This window comes from Cervus canadensis, chromosome X (assembly GCF_019320065.1).
Source record: "Cervus canadensis isolate Bull #8, Minnesota chromosome X, ASM1932006v1, whole genome shotgun sequence".
Lineage (NCBI taxonomy): Eukaryota > Metazoa > Chordata > Mammalia > Artiodactyla > Cervidae > Cervus > Cervus canadensis.
Window position 1 is genome coordinate 129,007,195 of NC_057419.1, and position 8,865 is coordinate 129,016,059.

Consider the following 8,865-nt stretch of genomic DNA (forward strand, 5'->3'; position numbering starts at 1 on the left):
GCAAGGGGCTCTTCCAGACCCAGGAGCCAAACCCCCTTCTCTTGTGGCTCCTGCTTTGCATGCAGACTCTTTACTGCTGAGCCACCAGGGAAGCCCCAGCCTGTAGCTTGCCCTGATTGGCTGAAAGCTAACCTGCACTTTCCCGTGACTGGCTGACTCCTAGGCTGTAGTTTGCCTTGACTGGCAAGCTCCTAGCCTATGGTTTGTCCTGATTGACTGACTCTTAGCCTGTAGTTTGCCCTGTTTGGCTCACTCCTTGCCTCTACATTGCCTCGATTGGCTGACTACTAGCCTGTACTTTGCTCTGATTGGCTGACTCATAGCCTGTACTTCACCCTAATTGGCTGATTCCTATACTGTAGTTTACCCTGATTGGCTGACAACTATCCTGTTCTGTACTGTGATTGGCTGACTCCTAGCCTGCAGATTAATTGAGGAAAGTAGGGAAAATGACTAGGCCAGTCAGATAGGATCTAAATCAAAACCCCTTATGATTATACATTGGAGCTTAAGATAGATGCAGGGGATTAGATCTGGTAGACTGAGTGCCTGAAGATCTATGGACAGAGATACCTAACATTGTGTAGGAGGCAGTGACCAAAACCACCCTAAAGAAAAAGAAACACAAGAAGGCAAAATCATTGATTGAGGAGGCTTTACAAATAGCTGAGGAAAGAAGATAAGCAAAAAGTAAGCGAGAAAGGGAAAGCTATACCTAACTGAATGCAGAGTTCCAGAGAATAGCAAGGAGAGATAAGAAGCCCTTAAATGAACAATGGAAAGAAGTAGAGGAAAATAGTAGATTGGGGAAGACTAGAGATCTCTTTAAGAAAATTAGAAATATCAAGAGAATGTTTCATGCCGGATGGGCATAATAAAAAGCAGAAAAGGTAAGGGCCTAACAGAAGCAGAAGAGATTAAGAAGAGGTGGCAAGGATACACAGAAGAATTATACAAAAAACGTCTTAATGACCGGGATAACCACAATGGCCTTGTCACTCACCTAGTCAAGTGGGCCTTAGGAAGCATTACTACAAAGAAAGCTAGTGGAGGTGATCAAATTCTAGCAGAGTTATTTCAATTCCTAAAACATGATGCTGTGAAAGTGATGCACTCACTATGTCAGCAAATTCGGAAAAAATCGGTGGCCACAGACTGGAAAAGGTCAGTTTTCATTCCAATCACAAAGAAGGCCAATGCCAAGGAATGTTCAAAACAAGTAAGTGTTAGTTGTTCAGTCGTGCCCAACTCTTTGCGACCCCATGGACTGCAGCCCACCAGGCACCTCTGTCCATGAGATTTTCCAGTCAAGGATACTGGAGTGGGTTGCCATTTCCTTCTCCAGGGGATCTTCCCAAACTAGCAGACAATTGTGCTCATTTCACAGACTAACAAGGTTATGCTCAAAATCCTTCAACCTAGGCTTTAGCAGTACATGAATGGAGAACTTCCAGGTGTACAAGCTGGGTTCAAAGAGACAGAGGAACTAGAGATCAAATTGCCAACAGTCATTGGACCATGGAGAAAGCAAGGGAGTTCCAGAAACACATCTGCTTCTGCTGTATTGACTACACCTAAGCCTTGAATGTGTGGATCACAGTAAACTGTGGAAAATTCTTAAAGTGATGGGAATACCAGACCACCTTACCTGTCTCCCGAGAAATCTGTATGTGGGTCAAGAATCAATAGTTAGAACATTACATGAAACAACTGACTGGTTCAAAATTGGGAAAGGACTATGACAAGGCTGTATACTGTCATCCAGCTACTTTAACTTCTATGCAGAGTACATCATGTGAAATGCCAGGCTGGATGAATCACAAGCTGGAATCAAGATTGCCAGGAGAAATATCAACAACTTCAGGTATGCAGATGTTGCCACTCTAATGGCAGAAAGTGAAAAGGAACTAAAGAGTCTCTTGACGAGGGTAAAAGAGGAGAGTGAAAAAGGTGGCTTGAAACTCAACATCAAAAAACTAAAATTATGTCATCTGGTCCCACCACTTCATGGCAAATATAAGGGGGGAAGTGGAGAAGTAGTGACAGATTTTATTTTCTTGGGCTCCAAAATCACTGTGGATGGTGACTGCAGCCATGAAATTAAAAGACATTTGCTCCTTGGAAGAAAAGCTATGAGTAACTCAGACAGCATATTAAAAATAAGAGACATCACTTCACTGTCAAAGGTCCCTATGGTCAAAGCTATGGTTTTTCCAGTAATCATGTATGGATGCGACAGTTGCACCATAAAGAAGGCTGAGCACTGAAGAATTGATGCTTTTGAACTGTGGTGCTGGTGAAGACATTTGAGAGTCCCTTGGACTCCTTGCAAGGAGATAAAACCTGTCAGTCCTAAAGGAAATTAACCCTGAATAGGCGTTGGAAGGACTAATGCTGAAGCTGAAGCCTCAATACTTTGGCCACCAGATGGAATGAGGTGACTCATTGGAAAAGACCCTGATTCTGGGAAAGATTGTAAGCAAAAGTAGAAGGGGGTGACAGTGGATGAGATGGTTAGATAGCTTCACCGACTCAGTGGACATAAGTTTGAGCAAACTCCGGGAGATGGTGAAGGACAGGGAAGCCTGGCATGCTGCAGCCCATGGGGTTGCAAAGAGTTGGATAGGACTTAGTGACTGAACAACAACAAACAAATAAAGAACCACTACTTGTCTTGCCCAACACTTGGAAAAGGGAGGTGTTACCACTTACTTAAAACTGGCAGCCTTCTGTCAAACATAATCTTTCTTGTTCTCTCATAGTCCTGGTCTCTACTGGCTAATCTGTTAAATTTCCATTGCATATTAATAATTGATAATTGTTTAATGTCATGATTTCCAGAAATACTTGCATTTTAACAAGAAATTCCAATAGAATGCCACCAACCCAGTGACATTATTTCCTGATGGAATTGTGAGCCATGTGACATTGTAGGTAAAAAAGAAAGTATTTGAGGACTAGAGACCATTCCTCTGTACTCCACATATTACACCTTTTTAAAAATTAATGTCCAAGCAATGGAAATCTGTGGGTAACATGGGCTACAGTGGCCGACTAGTCTAGCTTCCTGGGACTAATGGGGTTCCTGGGACATAGAATTTCCTGAGAACATTCTGGTTAAAGCAGAATCAGTTGGTTTACCCCAAATGTCAAATGTATTAATAGGACCCAAGCGTAATAGGGCAACTTGAGGGTGTTGAATCCAGCGGAGATTTTGCTTGACCCCTCAGCCTGAAGACATCTCTGTAACAGTTTTGTGGGCAGGGCTTGCAGGGTAACAGAGTTAAGGCTGGCAATCAGGACTGTAGTGAGAGAAATGTTGACATTTCATGTATGATGTCTTGTCTTCTGAAATATAAACTCCTTAGGAACAAGAGCAGAGTTTTTACTCTTTTTCATTTTTCACAACACCTTAACAGGATGCTAGAAAGTAGTCATTTATACAATAAACAAATTTTGCAAAGGTACCCCTGGACCCCTCTTCATTCACATCCACACGATACTTGTTGGGAGACTGAATACAGAGTTTACATCTTCCCTTTCAAATTCAGGGATGGCTTGGGCATGATAGAATGATGGGCATCAGATTTACCTTCTGGCTGTGAGCATAAATAAGTAAACAAAATATATGGAACAATTATTTTCAGGCATCAGATGAGTGAGAACTGCTAGAACTAAGCTCAAAACTCTTTAAAGGATGATAACAAATTCTAGAAAGATCAAATACTGTCAATTCTCATTATTCATGGATTCCATATTTACGAATTCATCTACAGGCTGAAATTTATCTGTAACCCCCCAAATCAATGCTCTTGTGGAACTTTTGAAGTCATTCAGGGACATGCACAGAGTGGCAAAAATTTGAATTCCCAGGAGTGCACATTCCCAGCTGAGGTCAAGCAAAGCAATGCCTTCTTGTTTCAGCTCTCATGCTGTAAAAAAAAAAAAAAAAAAAAAAGTGTCGTTTCTGTGGTCTGTTTACTGCCACATTTTTATTGGTGATTTTGCTATTTAAAATGACCCTCAAGGCTGTGCTGAAGTGCTATCTAGTGTTCCCAAGTGCAAGAAGGCTTGACGTGCCTTACAGAGAAAGTACATGTGTTGGTATATTAAATAAGTTATCTTTAAATAGAAACACATAAAACAGGGTTACTTATTGATCCATTGATGACCATGTTTTGACCAGACGCTAGTAGGACCTTAACCTTGTATTTGCCCTAGAGGCACTGGTTCAGGCTTCATTAATTCAGTGTGCATGGTGACTCCATAGAACATAACTACAGAACTTTCGGTAATGAGAACCAATTGTAATTCATCCCCAGCAGACTTGTTCCATAAGAATTATTAAAGGAAATTCTTCAGACTTAAGGGAAATTATACCAGCTGGAAATTCAGAGCTACGTGAAGGAATGAAAAGCACTGGACATGGTTAATGTCTGGGTAAACATAAAAGACTCATTTTTCATTTCTTAATGTACTGAAAAGACAATTGACTATTTTAAACAAAAAGAATAACAGTGTCTTGTGGGATTTGTAATCTATTTAGAAGTAGAAAACAAGATTACAATGGGAAGGAAAGGAGTAAAGGGAAGTGTGCTGTTAAAAGGCTCTTACATTTTATGTGAACTGGTACAGTATTAATTCAAAGTACACTGTGATAAGTTATGGATTCCTACTGTGGTGTTCAGATCAACTACTAAAACATAAAATAAGACATATGGCTAAAAAGCCAAAACAGGATACTAAAAATACTCAGGAAATGTTAAGGAAGGGAGAAAATGAGGGAAAAAAAAGAAATAATAGGACAAATATGAAGAAATCCCAAGATGGGAGATTTAGAAACAACCATATCAATAATTACAAGGACTGTAGTAGACGCTCCAAATAAAAACTAGATGTTGTCAGACTGGCAATAAATAAATAAATAGCCTTCCCTATAAGAAAGGGAAACCCAGTTTAATAGTTTAAATACTAGGGTAAAAGTAGAAACACAGAGAATTCCCTTGAGGTCCAGTGGTTAGGACACAGCACTTACACTGCAGGGAGCCTGAAAGATCCTGAAAGCTGCATGGTGCTGCCAAGAAAAAAAAAAAGTAAAAGGACAGAAAAATATATACTACACAAACACAACGCTTAAGAAATCTAGTGATTATATTAACATCAGGTAAAATAGACTTTAAGATAAGGAGTATTACTGGAGATAGGGAAGGATATTTCATAATGATGAAAGGCTCAATTCATAAGAAGTCATCATTCTGAATATGTGTGTACCTAATAACAGAGCTGTGAAATATGTGAAGCAAAACCTGGTAGAATTTAAAGGAGAAATAAACAAATCCACAATTATATTTGAAGACTTTAGCACTGCTCTCTCAGTCATCAATAGAAAAAGTAGATTGTCATTAAGACACCATCAAACAACTTGTCCTGATTAACATTTACAGCTCTCTCCCTCCAACGACAGCAGAAGACATAGTCTTTTCAAGTGGATAAGGGACATTCAGCATGGGAAACCATGCTGGACCATGATGAAAGTATCCATAAATTTATAAAGATGAATATAGTACAGAGCATGTTCACTGACCACAGTAGAAAAGGAATTACAGTAGAAATCAATAACTGGAAAGATAACTGGGAAATTCCCTGAATGTTTGGAAATTAAACAAATGCAAGGACTTCCCTGACAGTCCAGTGGTTAAGACTTCACCTTCCAACATATTGGGTGCAGATTCGATCCCTGGTCAGGGAGCTAAGATCCCACATGCTGCAGGGCCAAAAAATCAAAACATAAAACAGAAACAATATTGAATAAATTCAATAAAGAATTTAGAAAAGGTCCACATAAAAAAAGCTTAAAAAATTCAGTGATAACTGGGCACTTCAGGTTGACTTGACTGGAGGCCAGTCACTGCTAAAGTATACAATCTCCCCTTCTTTCTCCCCCAAACACCTAACAGTGTCTTTTTATATCCATCCGTATATGAATATATATATGAATATGTGAAGTCTTTTACTCTGTGAAGTGAAGTGAAAGTTTCTCAGTCGTGTCCAACTCTTTGTGACCCCATGGACTATACAGTCTATGGAATTCTCCAGGCCAGAATACTGGAGTGGGTAGTCTTTCCCTTCTCCAGGGGATCTTCCCAACCCAGGGATCAAACCTAGGTCTCCCACATTGCATTCTTTGCCAGCTGAGCCACAAGGGAAGAACTTTTGCTCTGTAAACATGAGGAAAGAAAAGAGTTTTTGGTGGTGAAGAGGGCTAGACAAAGGCAAGAGGAGTTCTAAGGGGATAAAATGGCATGGATTCCTTTTCTAGACCTTTCACTTCAGTGCTTAAGCAAATGAGAACCAAGAGTTTCTGGACTTGCTTGAGGGAGACTTTGAGAGACTGAAAGAAAGCAGGGCTGTTTTGAGGCCCAGGTAACAGAGAATGGCACGGAGTTGTGGAGGATACCCATCTAATCCAGAACCACTTGGGCACCCCAAGGCTTGCAAGCTCTGGGAGGAGCTACAGTAAGCCCTGGTAGCATGGACATTGGTATCTCATCATAGATGCCAAGCTGCCAGATTGCTCTAAATAGCCTTGCAAGCAGGGGGCATGAGAAGTGGAAGCTGGAACAGTATAGGAACAAGCAAAGAAACCAAGATGGGACTCCCAGAAACAAATGGGCTGGGGTGGGACACTTGAAAGTGGTGTGTGGTCTCCCAGGTCTGTGCTTACCTAAGAAAGCATGTATCACTCACTGGGAGCCAAACATGGAATAGTCTCTTTTTCTGGAATAAGTAACAAGATCCTTCAGGGGCCAATCGTAGGGACTTTTTTGAAAATCTAGGTTTGTTTGAGGGTCTGTGCAGAAAGAGAGGGATGTAACCATTCTTGAGTGCTCTGTACCCTGGACTGCAACAGATTTCTCTGTGCAGATAATCACTGCACCTTGTAGATTCTTGATGAAGAGAGATCCCTTACCTTCAGTTCTTAGCAGGTTAAATTTGGGAAGGAGCCCCACAAGGTCACTGATAAGTGCAGGAGGCTGGCATAGACCTGCATAAACTGTTCAGAAGACTCAACACTGGATGTAGACCTGGGGCTTTTAAAGACTGGCAAGATCATCATAAACAGCATTTCACAGCAAGGTTAAGGGCAGGAAGACAATCAAGAAAGTGATATAGGGACTTCCCCGGTGGTCCAGTGGCTAAGACTCCACACTCCCAATACAGGAAGCCAGGGTTCAATCCCTGGTCAGGGAACGAGATCCTACATGCCACAACTAAGTGTTCACATGCCACAACTAAGACTTGTCTCAGCCAAATCAATCAATCAATCAAACAAAATTTAAAAAAGAAAAGGATACAATTGAAAGTGACACAGTGATGGATGATAAAGACAGAGGAGAGCTCCTCTATGTTTACTTTGTACCTATCTTTTCTATCAAGGAGAATTTTTCATACTGAAAAGTCTAACCCAGGGTTTTTCAAACTTTAACATTCATGTGCATCATTTCAGGATTTTGTTAAAATGGAGATTCTGATTCAGTGGGTCTGGGTGGGGCCCACGATCCTGTGCTTCTGACAAGCTCCCAGGTGATGCTGATGCAACCGGACTTCCAACTCCACTTTGGTTGTTTTTTTTTAATAGTATTTACCAATTTCTTTTTTAATTTTTTAAATTAACCTTTTTATGTTGTGTTGGGGTATAGTCGATGAACAATGTTGTGATAGTTTCAGGTGATCAGTGAAGGGACTCAGCCATACATATACATGTAGCCATTCTCCCCCTAACCCCCCTCCCATCCAGGTTGCCACATAACATTAAGCAAAATTCCACGTGCTAGAGAGTAGGCCCTTGTTGGTTATCTATTTTAAATAGGGCAGTGTGTACATGTCCATCCCAAACTCCCTAGCTATCCCTTCCCCCAACCCCACTTTGAATAGAAAGAATCTAAACCAAATATTGATAAAGGAGGAGAAGTCCAGGATGGGTAAAATGGTTATCAAAAGAGAATCTCATTGCTTTAAGCAAGGTCAACTTTCCAGTCGGGGCAAATTACATCTCTCTGAGTATTTGGAGTGCTTGCAAATCAGATCCCTAAACCACTCTTGAAGATGGAAAGATTGAAGGCAGGAGGAGAAGAGGATGACAGAGGATGAGCTGGTTGGATGGCATCATTGACTCGGTGGACATGAGTTTGAACAAGCTCTGGGAACTGGTGATGGACAGGGAAGCTTGGTGTGCTGTGGTCCATGGGGTCACAAGGAGTTGGACACAACTGAGCTACTGAACTGAACTGAAACATCCTTGTGGATACTTTTATTTACTTAGGAGAGGTGCTAGAGGCCTAAGGCAGGCAAATGTGAATGCATAGGTTTCAAAATGGAAACCAGAGAGGAGTGGTAATGGACAGTCAAGTAAAGCTTTGATATTGATTCAAGAGGTAATCTAAAATGGTCTATTTGAAGGGATGATTTGTTTTCACTGGATGGGACCAGTTTTCATGGTTTCTTTGCTGGTTTTAGCAGAATGTAGCTGCTAGGCAGCAAGTGAAATGTAGAAAGCACTGGCTGAGGATTCCCAGACATTTGTGGCAAAAGCAGCGTAATAATGACCAGCTGGTGAAGGCAATGAGGGGGGAAATTAAAGTTAACTGGTTGATCCCGGCCTTGCCTGAAGGGCCCTGATTAATGAATTAAATAGCCTGAAGTATAGCCTCCAGGCCTGTGATAAAAGCTTTCATGCCTATACCTGGTCTGTAATTTTATTTACACACTACTTACATCACGCGGTTCTCAAATGTTAGGGTACATGCAGAATCTCTTGGAGGGCAGGGATGCTTGTTAAATGTTTGATTCCAAGTCTCCCCAGCC